This window comes from Pleurodeles waltl, chromosome 5, assembly GCF_031143425.1.
Source record: "Pleurodeles waltl isolate 20211129_DDA chromosome 5, aPleWal1.hap1.20221129, whole genome shotgun sequence".
Classification (NCBI taxonomy): domain Eukaryota; kingdom Metazoa; phylum Chordata; class Amphibia; order Caudata; family Salamandridae; genus Pleurodeles; species Pleurodeles waltl.
In genome coordinates this window covers 1,427,326,439-1,427,342,094 of record NC_090444.1, presented here as the reverse complement: position 1 = coordinate 1,427,342,094, position 15,656 = coordinate 1,427,326,439, and the positions used below count along the sequence as shown (strand labels likewise).

At 48.3% G+C, this 15,656-nt stretch overlaps 1 protein-coding gene across 6 annotated transcripts in view; it reads left to right on the top strand.

The window, feature by feature from the left end:
• Nucleotides 1-15,656, top strand: part of FAM135A (family with sequence similarity 135 member A) — an 863,965-nt gene that overhangs the window by 252,490 nt on the left and 595,819 nt on the right. The window lies entirely within an intron of this gene.

Sequence of the window (15,656 nt, the reverse complement as noted above, 5' to 3'; positions counted from 1 at the left end):
TGTTTTATGCATCGTTCACTGATCCAGCGTTGCTCTCTTCTGCACACTTTTCTCAAAATTGTTGCCTAATGCAGTGTTCAGGGATGTCGCCGCAAAAAAAACCCCAGAATTTCAATGCTGTCCTTATCCTAATAAATCAGTGGTCCCCAAACTTTTTCGACCCATGGCTCCCTTGACCTATTGGCAGTTGGCTGCGGCTCCCCACTTTGTTATTTTTGTTTTGGCGAGTGGGGCAGGGGAGGGGGCTTGTAAGCCCGGCCTCTGGAGTTCTTCCATTTTGTTCCCTCAAAAATACTTGGTATGAACTATTAAGGTATTATAATCATAGATGTAGCAAAATAAAAAAAATATAACAGTTGTTTAATTTAAAAAAAAACGTTCATTGGTTAAAACAGAAACAATGCTCTTCAGCACTGTGGTCCGCATAATGATTTTCTTTAAAACTATGTTTTGTTCCTTAAAAATTGCCTCCAGCACAGGGAGCTCTTCTTCAAGTCATTCTAGTTGTCAAGGAGCCACTTTGGATATATAAGAATGTAGCTCCACTAATCAGCTCTACTATATTTCACTTTCAAGTACTTTACTAAATGTTCAAGCAGCCACCATTATCTTAACTCTGCTTCAGTCTCTTCTAGCGTCTGATGGAGTCATTGCACTCTCCTGTCTCAGACCTCAGTATTTGTCTTCAGTCTCGGATTCCTTCTCACTATAGTCGTGTGTCACAGTTCGTGTCAATTCAGTTCTTATTATGGTACAAAACTCCGATGGAGGTCCACATAACACCATATCAAAAGTAAAAACACATTTATGCCTTAAACATGTTCCATACTATCATAGTTAAGAACTTAATCATACACTACAAGAGATGTTAAAAAGTCTTCCCCCCCATCTAACATTAACAAGACTAAAAACAGTGCCCTTCAGGATTAAATAAAATATATTATTAAAACAATACCACAATTTTCTTAAAAGTGACACCATACATACCTAAGCCCAACACGTGCCTCTGTTTTTATTTTTGCATTGGTCATAGTTTGTGTTATCTGTTCTGACAGATAGGAGCAATTCCTGTGCTGTTTTGCATGTCGCACTGCCATCTAGTGGTACTAGAGGGAGTTTCATCTTAGCAAAACATGTTTGAAAGCTAGCTTGAAAAACGAAAGAAATTGCACTGGGAACATTGAGGTTTTACATCGTGGCGCCCCTGGGTAGTTTTGGAGGCGCACCAGGGTGCCACGACGCACAGATTGGGAACCTCTGTAATAGATAGTTGTCAATCTTGGGTCTGCACAGTGCCGCTGGTGCTTGGGATCCAAGTCACAACTCCTAGTTATCCTTGAAGTTCAGCTGCATGCCCTTAAAGCCATCTAGAAGTGGAAGGTGTGGCCCTTCATGGGGTTGCCTCATGAGTAATGTTGAGAAATGCAATGTCATTCAAGATCCAGACCCCATAAGGTCCTTCTCGAACTCTAAATCAGAAAGTCCTCGAAGCAGCCCTTTCCCAAAGGAAAAGAGAAGTCAGACGAGCAGCATAAGAACACTATAGAGGTTCTTCAACTTCCTACTATAGCTGCTATTCCAAGGTAGATCATTTTTTCAGTGGCTGGTGCCCTGAATGTCATCTACAGAGCCGGATCTGATGTAGTTCCATTGCCACTAGTTCGGCCCCAGAGCTAGACTTACCTGCACCATTTCCAGAGCTTCCAACCTCTGACCTGACCTTGAACAGATTGCAGCCTTTACTCAGGCGATGCTAGCCCTTTTCAGTTGTAATCCAGCTGTCTCTGGTGTACCTATGGACCCCCAAGCAATCCACTGTGCCCTGGACCTGGACTTCTACTAGCAGCTTTGTCCCTTCAGCCAGTCACCCTATGCTGGCTCTGGAACCAGATAACCCTTTTACTCTGCTGAAGTCTTTATCTGTTGGTTCTCTACCAGAGCTGTAGCTGACGCTAATAGTACAGATTCTGAATCTGCTACAAGATTTATCAAACTTTCAGTAAACCAAGGCTCCTCTGGTCTGGTGTAGTCATTGATGGAGGTCGAGTCAACTTATAGGTCTTTGCCACATAGTGATTACTTGGGCTTGGAGAGCCCTATGGGTTACATTCAGACCCCATTCGAATGTCCAACCTTGTTAATTATGACAATGATTATAGCAGTGAGGCAGTCCATTATTTTTGCCCCACTGGGATGGGAAGTTTCCTGATAGCGAGTCAAAGAAGATTGATGCTATGAGGAAAGAGGTCGTCTCTTCAGGAAGCCTAGCTCTTTCCTTGCGTTCTGGCCTTTTATTTTCAGTCCTTTTGGGAAATGGCACAAATGGTAATTCCAAATCTGCTTGACCGTGTCTGTGACCATTTTGTAAAAATTGTGTGCAATGGCAAGATGCAGCCAAGCATGCTGGATCGCTTGACTGCAGTGCGGTCCATAGGCTCCTCCCTCACCATCCACTGCCATTCTTCGATGCAGTCCACTGGGTTTTCTTAAGATGTCGAAGTGAGTCTTATGGACATGTCCATCAACTGAGTTTTTGTCTTTTTGGTAAGAAAGCAGATTTGGCCCTAAAAGTGTTCTGGTAGGCACAAGTCACTACCCAGTCCCTGGGACTGGCTTTCTTTACACATTAGCTCCACCAGCAGTAGTGCAATTTAAGGAGTTACCCCTAAGTAGTTCAGTTTCAGCTGCACCAGCCCTGGCAAGCTATGCCGCAACCCAGTGAACTGTTTTGGCGATGCAGGGGAGTGTGGTAGTTCCAGGGGCGGTCAAGGACAGAAGCAGTAGTCTTTCCTCCTCTTCAGTGTTCTTCTTCCCCAGAAAACTACTTTAAGCTGCCCTTGATGCAGCACATGCAGCCTGAGAGGGAGAGTGTGTCTCATCACTTGATGTGTTGGCAGACCATTGGGTTCTACAAATTGTTGAGCAGAGTTATGTCCTTCTCTTCTATGACTCTCCCACTCCCATCCTCCTACCTTCTCATTCACCTTGGATGACCGTGCTCATAACCTGCATTAATAGGTTTTGGTTCTTTTGAGCAAGCATGCCTTGGAGCTGGTTCCAGCAAATGAGATAGGGCAGCAATGCAATTTTCGGGCGGCTCCTCCCATCCTGGACCTTCATATTCTTCTTCATGTGTCTCTTCACAGGTACTTTTAGTTGTAGAGCTGAGAGACTGGATGGCATTGTAAGGAAATGCCTCCTTGGCATGGTTGCCCCCTGACGTTTTGCCTTTGCTGATGCTATGTTTACAATTGAAAGTGTGCTGAGGCCTGCTAACCAGGCCCCAGCACCAGTGTTCTTTCCCTAACCTGTACTTTTGTATCCACAATTGGCAGACCCTGGCATCCAGATAAGTCCCTTGTAACTGGTACTTCTAGTACCAAGGGCCCTGATGCCAAGGAAGGTCTCTAAGGGCTGCAGCATGTCTTATGCCACCCTGGAGACCTCTCACTCAGCACAGACACACTGCTTACCAGCTTGTGTGTGCTAGTGAGGACAAAACGAGTAAGTCGACATGGCACTCCCCTCAGGGTGCCATGCCAGCCTCTCACTGCCTATGCAGTATAGGTAAGACACCCCTCTAGCAGGCCTTACAGCCCTAAGGCAGGGTGCACTATACCATAGGTGAGGGTACCAGTGCATGAGCATGGTACCCCTACAGTGTCTAAACAAAACCTTAGACATTGTAAGTGCAGGGTAGCCATAAGAGTATATGGTCTGGGAGTCTGTCAAACACGAACTCCACAGCACCATAATGGCTACACTGAAAACTGGGAAGTTTGGTATCAAACTTCTCAGCACAATAAATGCACACTGATGCCAGTGTACATTTTATTGTAAAATACACCACAGAGGGCACCTTAGAGGTGCCCCCTGAAACTTAACCGACTGTCTGTGTAGGCTGACTAGTTCCAGCAGCCTGCCACACCAGAGACATGTTGCTGGCCCCATGGGGAGAGTGCCTTTGTCACTCTGAGGCCAGTAACAAAGCCTGCACTGGGTGGAGATGCTAACACCTCCCCCAGGCAGGAGCTGTGACACCTGGCGGTGAGCCTCAAAGGCTCACCCCTTTGTCACAGCCCAGCAGGGCACTCCAGCTTAGTGGAGTTGCCCGCCCCCTCCGGCCACGGCCCCCACTTTTGGCGGCAAGGCTGGAGGGAACAAAGAAAGCAACAAGGAGGAGTCACTGGCCAGTCAGGACAGCCCCTAAGGTGTCCTGAGCTGAGGTGACTCTGACTTTTAGAAATCCTCCATCTTGCAGATGGAGGATTCCCCCAATAGGGTTAGGATTGTGACCCCCTCCCCTTGGGAGGAGGCACAAAGAGGGTGTACCCACCCTCAGGGCTAGTAGCCATTGGCTACTAACCCCCCAGACCTAAACACGCCCTTAAATTTAGTATTTAAGGGCTACCCTGAACCCTAGAAAATTAGATTCCTGCAACTACAAGAAGAAGGACTGCCTAGCTGAAAAACCCCTGCAGAGGAAGACCAGAAGACGACAACTGCCTTGGCTCCAGAAACTCACCGGCCTGTCTCCTGCCTTCCAAAGATCCTGCTCCAGCGACGCCTTCCAAAGGGACCAGCGACCTCGACATCCTCTGAGGACTGCCCCTGCTTCGAAAAGACAAGAAACTCCCGAGGACAGCGGACCTGCTCCAAGAAAAGCTGCAACTTTGTTTCCAGCAGCTTTAAAGAACCCTGCAAGCTCCCCGCAAGAAGCGTGAGACTTGCAACACTGCACCCGGCGACCCCGACTCGGCTGGTGGCGATCCAACACCTCAGGAGGGACCCCAGGACTACTCTAAGACTGTGAGTACAAAAACCTGTCCCCCCTGAGCCCCCACAGCGCCGCCTGCAGAGGGAATCCCGAGGCTTCCCCTGACCGCGACTCTTTGAATCCTAAGTCCCGACACCTGGGAGAGACCCTGCACCCGCAGCCCCCAGGACCTGAAGGACCGGACTTTCACTGGAGGAGTGACCCCCAGGAGTCCCTCTCCCTTGCCCAAGTGGAGGTTTCCCTGAGGAACCCCCCCCTTGCCTGCCTGCAGCGCTGAAGAGATCCCTAGATCTCCCATTGACTTCCATTACAAACCCGACGCTTGTTTCTACACTGCACCCGGCCGCCCCCGCGCTGCTGAGGGTGAAATTTCTGTGTGGGCTTGTGTCCCCCCCGGTGCCCTACAAAACCCCCCTGGTCTGCCCTCCGAAGACGCGGGTACTTACCTGCAAGCAGACCGGAACCGGGGCACCCCCTTCTCTCCATTCTAGCCTATGTGTTTTGGGCACCACTTTGAACTCTGCACCTGACCGGCCCTGAGCTGCTGGTGTGGTAACTTTGGGGTTGCTCTGAACCCCCAACGGTGGGCTACCTTGGACCAAGAACTAAGCCCTGTAAGTGTCTTACTTACCTGGTTAACCTAACAAATACTTACCTCCCCTAGGAACTGTGAAAATTGCACTAAGTGTCCACTTTTAAAACAGCTATTTGTGAATAACTTGAAAAGTATACATGCAATTTTGATGATTTGAAGTTCCTAAAGTACTTACCTGCAATACCTTTCGAATGAGATATTACATGTAGAATTTGAACCTGTGGTTCCTAAAATAAACTAAGAAAATATATTTTTCTATAACAAAACCTATTGGCTGGATTTGTCTCTGAGTGTGTGTACCTCATTTATTGTCTATGTGTATGTACAACAAATGCTTAACACTACTCCTTGGATAAGCCTACTGCTCGACCACACTACCACAAAATAGAGCATTAGTATTATCTATTTTTACCACTATTTTATCTCTAAGGGGAACCCTTGGACTCTGTGCATGCTATTCCTTACTTTGAAATAGCACATACAGAGCCAACTTCCTACATTGGTGGATCAGCGGTGGGGTACAAGACTTTGCATTTGCTGGACTACTCAGCCAATACCTGATCACACGACAAATTCCAAAATTGTCATTAGAAATTCATTTTTGCAATTTGAAAGTTTTCTAAATTCTTAAAAGTCCTGCTAGGGCCTTGTGTGTTAAGTCCCTGTTTAGCATTGTCTTTTTAGAGTTTAAAAGTTTGTTAAAAGTTTGAATTAGATTCTAGAAACAGTTTTAGATTCTTAAAAAAGTATTCCAACTCTTAGCAGAATAATGTCTGATACAGAGATGCAGGTGGTGGAACTCGACACCACACCTTACCTCCATCTTAAGATGAGGGAGCTAAGGTCTCTCTGTAATATAAAGAAAATAACCATTGGCTCCAGACCTACCAAAATTCAGCTCCAGGAGCTGTTGGCAGAGTTTGAAAAAGCCAACCCCTCTGATGATGACCTCACAGAGGAAGAAATTAGTGACTTGGAGGCCAATGTCCCTCCTCCAGTCCTAAATAGGGAGAACAGGACCCCTCAAGTCCTGTCTCCAACTGTGTTAGTCAGAAATAGTGAGTCCCTCACAGGAGGGTCCCACATTTTTGAAATCACTGAGGATGCTCTCAGTGAAGATGACCTCCTGTTAGCCAGGATGGCCAAAAGATTGGCTTTAGAGAGACAGCTCCTAGCCATAGAAAGGGAAAGACAAGAGATGGGCCTAGGACCCATCAATGGTGGCAGCAATATAAATAGGGTCAGAGATTCTCCTGACATGTTAAAAATCCCCAAAGGGATTGTGACAAAATATGAAGATGGTGATGACATCACCAAATGGTTCACAGCTTTTGAGAGGGCTTGTGTAACCAGAAAAGTGAACAGATCTCACTGGGGTGCTCTCCTTTGGGAAATGTTCACTGGAAAGTGTAGGGATAGACTCCTCACACTCTCTGGAAAAGATGCAGAATCTTATGACCTCATGAAGGGTACCCTGATTGAGGGCTTTGGATTCTCCACTGAGGAGTACAGGATTAGGTTCAGGGGGGCTCAAAAATCCTCGAGCCAGACCTGGGTTGACTTTGTTGACTACTCAGTGAAAACACTAGATGGTTGGATTCAAGGCAGTGGTGTAAGTAATTATGATGGGCTGTACAATTTATTTGTGAAAGAACACCTATTGAGTAATTGTTTCAATGATAAACTGCATCAGCATCTGGTAGACCTAGGACCAATTTCTCCCCAAGAATTGGGAAAGAAGGCGGACCATTGGGTCAAGACAAGGGTGTCCAAGACTTCAACAGGGGGTGACCAAAAGAAAGGGGTCACAAAGACTCCCCAGGGGAAGGGTGATGAGACAACCAAAACTAAAAATAGTAAAGAGTCTTCTACAGGCCCCCAAAAACCTGCTCAGGAGGGTGGGCCCAGAGCCTCTTCACAAAACAATGGGTACAAGGGTAAAAACTTTGATCCCAAAAAGGCCTGGTGTCATAGCTGTAAACAGCATGGACACCAAACTGGAGACAAGGCCTGTCCCAAGAAAGGTTCCACTCCAAACTCCCATCCAGGTAACACTGGTATGGCTAGTCTCCAAGTGGGATCAACAGTGTGCCCAGAGCAAATCAGGGTCCACACTGAAGCTACTCTAGTTTCTGAGGGTGGGGTGGATTTAGCCACACTAGCTGTCTGGCCGCCTAACATGCAAAAATACAGACAGCAACTCTTAATTAATGGGACTAGAATAGAGGGCCTGAGGGATACAGGTGCCAGTGTCACCATGGTGACAGAGAAACTGGTTTCCCCTGGCCAATACCTGACTGGAAAAACTTACACAGTCACCAACGCTGACAATCAGAGAAAAGTACATCCCATGGCAATGGTTACTTTAGAATGGGGAGGGGTCAATGGCCTGAAACAGGTGGTGGTCTCCTCAAATATCCCAGTGGACTGTCTGCTTGGAAATGACCTGGAGTCCTCAGCATGGGCTGAGGTAGAACTAAAAACCCATGCAGCAATGCTGGGTATCCCTGAACTGGTGTGTGTGAAAACAAGAGCACAGTGCAAGGCACAGGGTGAACAAGTAGAGCTGGAGTCTGGAAGAATGGCCCAGCCTACCAAGAGGAAAGGAAAGTCAGTTGGGAAACCAACTGCAACACAGCAAAAGAAAGGGAACCTCTCTTCTCAGGAAGAAGTTCTGCCCTCTGAGGGAACTGAGCCTTTGGAGCTTGAACCTTATCAGGTTGAGCTCTTAGGCCCAGGGGGACCCTCAAGGGAGGAGCTGTGTAAGGGACAAGAAACCTGTCCCTCTCTTGAAGGCCTTAGGCAGCAAGCTGCTGAAGAGTCCAAAGGCAAGAAAAATGGAACACATAGGGTCTATTGGGAAGATGGACTCCTGTACACTGAGGCCAGAGACCCCAAACCTGGTGCCACTAGGAGAGTGGTAGTGCCTCAGCTGTTCAGGAAGTTCATCCTAACATTGGCCCATGACATTCCCCTTGCTGGACATTTGGGACAAACCAAGACGTGGGAGAGGTTAGTCAACCACTTCTACTGGCCCAATATGTCCAACATGGTTAAGGAGTTTTGCCTCTCCTGCCCCACCTGTCAAGCCAGTGGTAAGACAGGTGGGCACCCAAAGGCCCCCCTCATTCCACTTCCAGTGGTGGGGGTCCCCTTTGAAAGAGTGGGTGTGGACATAGTTGGTCCACTAGAACCTCCCACAGCCTCAGGAAATATGTATATCCTGGTAGTAGTGGATCATGCTACCAGGTATCCTGAAGCTATTCCCCTTAGGTCGACTACTGCCCCTGCAGTAGCCAAGGCCCTCATTGGTATCTTTACCAGAGTGGGTTTCCCTAAGGAGGTGGTGTCTGACAGAGGTGCCAACTTCATGTCAGCATACCTAAAGCACATGTGGAATGAGTGTGGAGTGACTTATAAATTCACTACACCATACCATCCACAAACTAATGGCTTGGTTGAGAGATTCAACAAGACATTAAAAGGCATGATCATGGGGCTCCCAGAAAAGCTCAAAAGGAGATGGGATGTCCTCTTGCCATGTCTGCTTTTCGCTTACAGAGAGGTGCCACAGAAGGGAGTAGGATTCTCACCCTTTGAACTTCTGTTTGGTCATCCTGTAAGAGGACCACTTGCTCTTGTTAAAGAAGGCTGGGAGAGACCTCTCCATGAGCCAAAACAAGACATAGTGGACTATGTACTTGGCCTTCGCTCTAGAATGGCAGAGTACATGGAAAAGGCAACCAAAAACCTTGAGGCCAGCCAACAGCTCCAGAAGTTTTGGTATGACCAAAAGGCTGCACTGGTTGAGTTCCAACCAGGGCAGAAAGTCTGGGTTCTGGAGCCTGTGGCTCCCAGGGCACTCCAGGACAAATGGAGTGGCCCTTACCCAGTACTAGAAAGGAAGAGTCAGGTCACCTACCTGGTGGACCTGGGCACAAGCAGGAGCCCCAAGAGGGTGATCCATGTGAACCGCCTTAAGCTCTTCCATGACAGGGCTGATGTGAATCTGTTGATGGTAACAGATGAGGATCAGGAGGCAGAGAGTGAACCTCTCCCTGATCTTCTGTCATCAGACCCAAAAGATGGCACAGTAGATGGAGTGATCTACTCAGACACCCTCTCTGGCCAACAGCAAGCTGATTGTAGGAGAGTCCTACAACAGTTTCCTGAACTCTTCTCCTTAACCCCTGGTCAGACACACCTGTGTACCCATGATGTGGACACAGGAGACAGCATGCCTGTCAAAAACAAAATCTTTAGACAGTCTGACCATGTTAAGGAAAGCATCAAGGTGGAAGTCCACAAGATGCTGGAATTGGGAGTAATTGAGCGCTCTGACAGCCCCTGGGCTAGCCCAGTGGTCTTAGTCCCCAAACCTCACACCAAAGATGGAAAGAAAGAGATGAGGTTTTGTGTGGACTACAGAGGGCTCAATTCTGTCACCAAGACAGATGCTCATCCAATTCCAAGAGCTGATGAGCTCATAGATAAATTAGGTGCTGCCAAATTCTTAAGTACCTTTGACTTGACAGCAGGGTACTGGCAAATAAAAATGGCACCTGGAGCAAAAGAGAAAACAGCATTCTCCACACCTGATGGGCATTATCAGTTTACTGTTATGCCCTTTGGTTTAAAGAATGCCCCTGCCACCTTCCAAAGGTTGGTGAATCAAGTCCTTGCTGGTTTGGAGTCCTTTAGCACAGCTTATCTTGATGATATTGCTGTCTTTAGCTCCACCTGGCAGGATCACCTGGTCCACCTGAAGAAGGTTTTGAAGGCTCTGCAATCTGCAGGCCTCTCTATCAAGGCATCCAAATGCCAGATAGGGCAGGGAACTGTGGTTTACTTGGGCCACCTTGTAGGTGGAGGCCAAGTTCAGCCACTCCAACCCAAGATCCAGACTATTCTGGACTGGGTAGCTCCAAAAACCCAGACTCAAGTCAGGGCATTCCTTGGCTTGACTGGGTATTACAGGAGGTTTGTGAAGGGATATGGATCCATTGTGACAGCCCTCACTGAACTCACCTCCAAGAAAATGCCCAAGAAAGTGAACTGGACTGTGGAATGCCAACAGGCCTTTGACACCCTGAAACAAGCAATGTGCTCAGCACCAGTTCTAAAAGCTCCAGATTATTCTAAGCAGTTCATTGTGCAGACTGATGCCTCTGAACATGGGATAGGGGCAGTTTTGTCCCAAACAAATGATGATGGCCTTGACCAGCCTGTTGCTTTCATTAGCAGGAGGTTACTCCCCAGGGAGCAGCGTTGGAGTGCCATTGAGAGGGAGGCCTTTGCTGTGGTTTGGTCCCTGAAGAAGCTGAGACCATACCTCTTTGGGACTCACTTCCTAGTTCAGACTGACCACAGACCTCTCAAATGGCTGATGCAAATGAAAGGTGAAAATCCTAAACTGTTGAGGTGGTCCATCTCCCTACAGGGAATGGACTTTATAGTGGAACACAGACCTGGGACTGCCCATGCCAATGCAGATGGCCTTTCCAGGTTCTTCCACTTAGAAAATGAAGACTCTCTTGGGAAAGGTTAGTCTCATCCTCTTTCGTTTGGGGGGGGGTTGTGTAAGGAAATGCCTCCTTGGCATGGTTGCCCCCTGACTTTTTGCCTTTGCTGATGCTATGTTTACAATTGAAAGTGTGCTGAGGCCTGCTAACCAGGCCCCAGCACCAGTGTTCTTTCCCTAACCTGTACTTTTGTATCCACAATTGGCAGACCCTGGCATCCAGATAAGTCCCTTGTAACTGGTACTTCTAGTACCAAGGGCCCTGATGCCAAGGAAGGTCTCTAAGGGCTGCAGCATGTCTTATGCCACCCTGGAGACCTCTCACTCAGCACAGACACACTGCTTACCAGCTTGTGTGTGCTAGTGAGGACAAAACGAGTAAGTCGACATGGCACTCCCCTCAGGGTGCCATGCCAGCCTCTCACTGCCTATGCAGTATAGGTAAGACACCCCTCTAGCAGGCCTTACAGCCCTAAGGCAGGGTGCACTATACCATAGGTGAGGGTACCAGTGCATGAGCATGGTACCCCTACAGTGTCTAAACAAAACCTTAGACATTGTAAGTGCAGGGTAGCCATAAGAGTATATGGTCTGGGAGTCTGTCAAACACGAACTCCACAGCACCATAATGGCTACACTGAAAACTGGGAAGTTTGGTATCAAACTTCTCAGCACAATAAATGCACACTGATGCCAGTGTACATTTTATTGTAAAATACACCACAGAGGGCACCTTAGAGGTGCCCCCTGAAACTTAACCGACTGTCTGTGTAGGCTGACTAGTTCCAGCAGCCTGCCACACCAGAGACATGTTGCTGGCCCCATGGGGAGAGTGCCTTTGTCACTCTGAGGCCAGTAACAAAGCCTGCACTGGGTGGAGATGCTAACACCTCCCCCAGGCAGGAGCTGTGACACCTGGCGGTGAGCCTCAAAGGCTCACCCCTTTGTCACAGCCCAGCAGGGCACTCCAGCTTAGTGGAGTTGCCCGCCCCCTCCGGCCACGGCCCCCACTTTTGGCGGCAAGGCTGGAGGGAACAAAGAAAGCAACAAGGAGGAGTCACTGGCCAGTCAGGACAGCCCCTAAGGTGTCCTGAGCTGAGGTGACTCTGACTTTTAGAAATCCTCCATCTTGCAGATGGAGGATTCCCCCAATAGGGTTAGGATTGTGACCCCCTCCCCTTGGGAGGAGGCACAAAGAGGGTGTACCCACCCTCAGGGCTAGTAGCCATTGGCTACTAACCCCCCAGACCTAAACACGCCCTTAAATTTAGTATTTAAGGGCTACCCTGAACCCTAGAAAATTAGATTCCTGCAACTACAAGAAGAAGGACTGCCTAGCTGAAAAACCCCTGCAGAGGAAGACCAGAAGACGACAACTGCCTTGGCTCCAGAAACTCACCGGCCTGTCTCCTGCCTTCCAAAGATCCTGCTCCAGCGACGCCTTCCAAAGGGACCAGCGACCTCGACATCCTCTGAGGACTGCCCCTGCTTCGAAAAGACAAGAAACTCCCGAGGACAGCGGACCTGCTCCAAGAAAAGCTGCAACTTTGTTTCCAGCAGCTTTAAAGAACCCTGCAAGCTCCCCGCAAGAAGCGTGAGACTTGCAACACTGCACCCGGCGACCACGACTCGGCTGGTGGCGATCCAACACCTCAGGAGGGACCCCAGGACTACTCTAAGACTGTGAGTACAAAAACCTGTCCCCCCTGAGCCCCCACAGCGCCGCCTGCAGAGGGAATCCCGAGGCTTCCCCTGACCGCGACTCTTTGAATCCTAAGTCCCGACACCTGGGAGAGACCCTGCACCCGCAGCCCCCAGGACCTGAAGGACCGGACTTTCACTGGAGGAGTGACCCCCAGGAGTCCCTCTCCCTTGCCCAAGTGGAGGTTTCCCCGAGGAACCCCCCCCTTGCCTGCCTGCAGCGCTGAAGAGATCCCTAGATCTCCCATTGACTTCCATTACAAACCCGACGCTTGTTTCTACACTGCACCCGGCCGCCCCCGCGCTGCTGAGGGTGAAATTTCTGTGTGGGCTTGTGTCCCCCCCGGTGCCCTACAAAACCCCCCTGGTCTGCCCTCCGAAGACGCGGGTACTTACCTGCAAGCAGACCGGAACCGGGGCACCCCCTTCTCTCCATTCTAGCCTATGTGTTTTGGGCACCACTTTGAACTCTGCACCTGACCGGCCCTGAGCTGCTGGTGTGGTAACTTTGGGGTTGCTCTGAACCCCCAACGGTGGGCTACCTTGGACCAAGAACTAAGCCCTGTAAGTGTCTTACTTACCTGGTTAACCTAACAAATACTTACCTCCCCTAGGAACTGTGAAAATTGCACTGTGTCCACTTTTAAAACAGCTATTTGTGAATAACTTGAAAAGTATACATGCAATTTTGATGATTTGAAGTTCCTAAAGTACTTACCTGCAATACCTTTCGAATGAGATATTACATGTAGAATTTGAACCTGTGGTTCCTAAAATAAACTAAGAAAAGATATTTTTCTATAACAAAACCTATTGGCTGGATTTGTCTCTGAGTGTGTGTACCTCATTTATTGTCTATGTGTATGTACAACAAATGCTTAACACTACTCCTTGGATAAGCCTACTGCTCGACCACACTACCACAAAATAGAGCATTAGTATTATCTATTTTTACCACTATTTTACCTCTAAGGGGAACCCTTGGACTCTGTGCATGCTATTCCTTACTTTGAAATAGCACATTCAGAGCCAACTTCCTACAGGCATCCCTCGACTTGCAGATACCTATTTTCATTTGCTAGTCCTACGATCACAGAGGAGGTACATGCGTTTTGTCGTAGGTTCACCCTCTATCAATTTGTCGTCCTGCCATTTGAATTAAAATATGTACCTTGGGTCCTCATTAAGATGATGATGGTTGCAGCACATCTTGTTGGAGAAATCTGCATTCCTGTACCCAGATGACTGCCTGCAGAAGGCGGGATCACTGCACCTAGTGATGGACCCCCAGATTTCTCCAGAGGCAGCCCTGGACATGTAGTAGCAGCTGATGACAGATCACTTCACATAACTGGAAACTTTTCTGTGCTCCATGATGGTGACTGATGCCTCCTTCCTTGGTTCTGGTGGTCATTCTGATGGACTGGCGATCATAGGGCTCTGGACTTCCTTGGAGGAGAAGATTCTTATTAATCTGAGCAAGTTCCATACAATCCTTCAAGTTGTTCCTGCCCTCCATGAGCAGTCGTTGGTTCACATACTAACAGACAAAAAGGCCACAGTGTGGTGCCCCAGCAGCCAGGGTTGCTTTGGCTCTTGTCCCCTGTGTCTGAAATGTACTGATATTATAGTCGTGGGTTTAGGCTCCCAACCTCTGGCTATTCATAAATTATCCGCATGCAGGCCGATGTTCTCACTCAGCGCTGTCTTGCCAGCCGTGTGTGGTGTCTTCATCCAGAGGTAATTCCAATTGGACCACTGGAAACCTCTCTGGTTGACCTGTTTGACACTCACAAGGACACACACTACCTGTTGTTGTGTATCCTGAAATTTCTTCTGCAAGGATCCCTGTAGGACGCTTTGCCTCTTTGTCTGCAGATATGGCATTTTTGAAAGATTGATATTGTAGGACTTTTTGGTTTTACCCTCTCATCACACCCACTATCTTGAAAGTGGCCTTTGGGTATTGATGCAAGAGGTCAGGAACAAGTTTGTTATGTTAGGGAACAATCTGTTCGACGGCATGTGTACCTGTAGATATACATGCTTTGCATAAGTACGCCATCTAGTGTTGGGCTTGAAGTGTTACAAGTTGTTTTTCTTCTAAGAAGGTTTTCGAGTCATGAGATTAAGTGACTCCTCCTCTCTGTAATACTGCGCTTGGGCAACGAGCCCTTCGTCCGATTGTTTTCTCTCGGCCGTCTGTTTTGGATGTATTTCCTCTCGCTCCGGTGGATCTCCGTTCAGGCCTTATGAACTTTTTCTACCTTTCTATAATACAGTCAGTATTGTTTCAATCACGTTTTCTATCTGTAGTCGATATGATTAAAACCTCTGGGGTCGATTTCTTTTCGTCCTTAAATGGAGCCTCACCCTTTTAGGGCCCTCTTCAATGTCTGGCTAATGGAATGGACTCCGTTTCGATTCTGTCCTCAGTGTCCTGCCAAGTTCCCGTACACCGACCAGCATTTGGTGTGCAATTTCTGGTTATCTCCCGACCATCGAGAGGTGACTTGCGATGCCTGCAGGTCGTTTAGATCGAAGAAGCCTCTCCGGGACCAAAGAGCACATCGACTGGAAATGGCATCCAAGTCTACAGAGGACACACCAGACATTTTTGGTGACGAACACGCGCAAGAGGAGGAAGAACACCGTATGGGCTTTCCATTAGAGACTCGGACTCTGACCACGACTTTGATGCAGACAGCCATCCTATACCTCCGGCACAGTACGTGAGCACACCTGCCCTGTCACACCACCCAACGACATTGAAACATTTCTCAGCACTGGTCGGCGGCCCTCCACTGCTTTCGGGCCACGGTCCGATCCGAAAAACAAGTCCGTATGACCAACCTCTAGATTTGGCACTGAGAATGAAGGCCCAAGGTGCTTGTGGAACCAGCAAAACCGACTGTTTCAGCTGTTTCGGTGTCGAGCCAAGCATTACAAACATCCATTTCGGAACCGAAAAACATTCATCTGTTTCGGAGCCGATAATTTCGGTTGAAGTAAAACACTCAGCACCTAATACCTTGGAAATGAAAGCTCCAAGTGGGAAAATT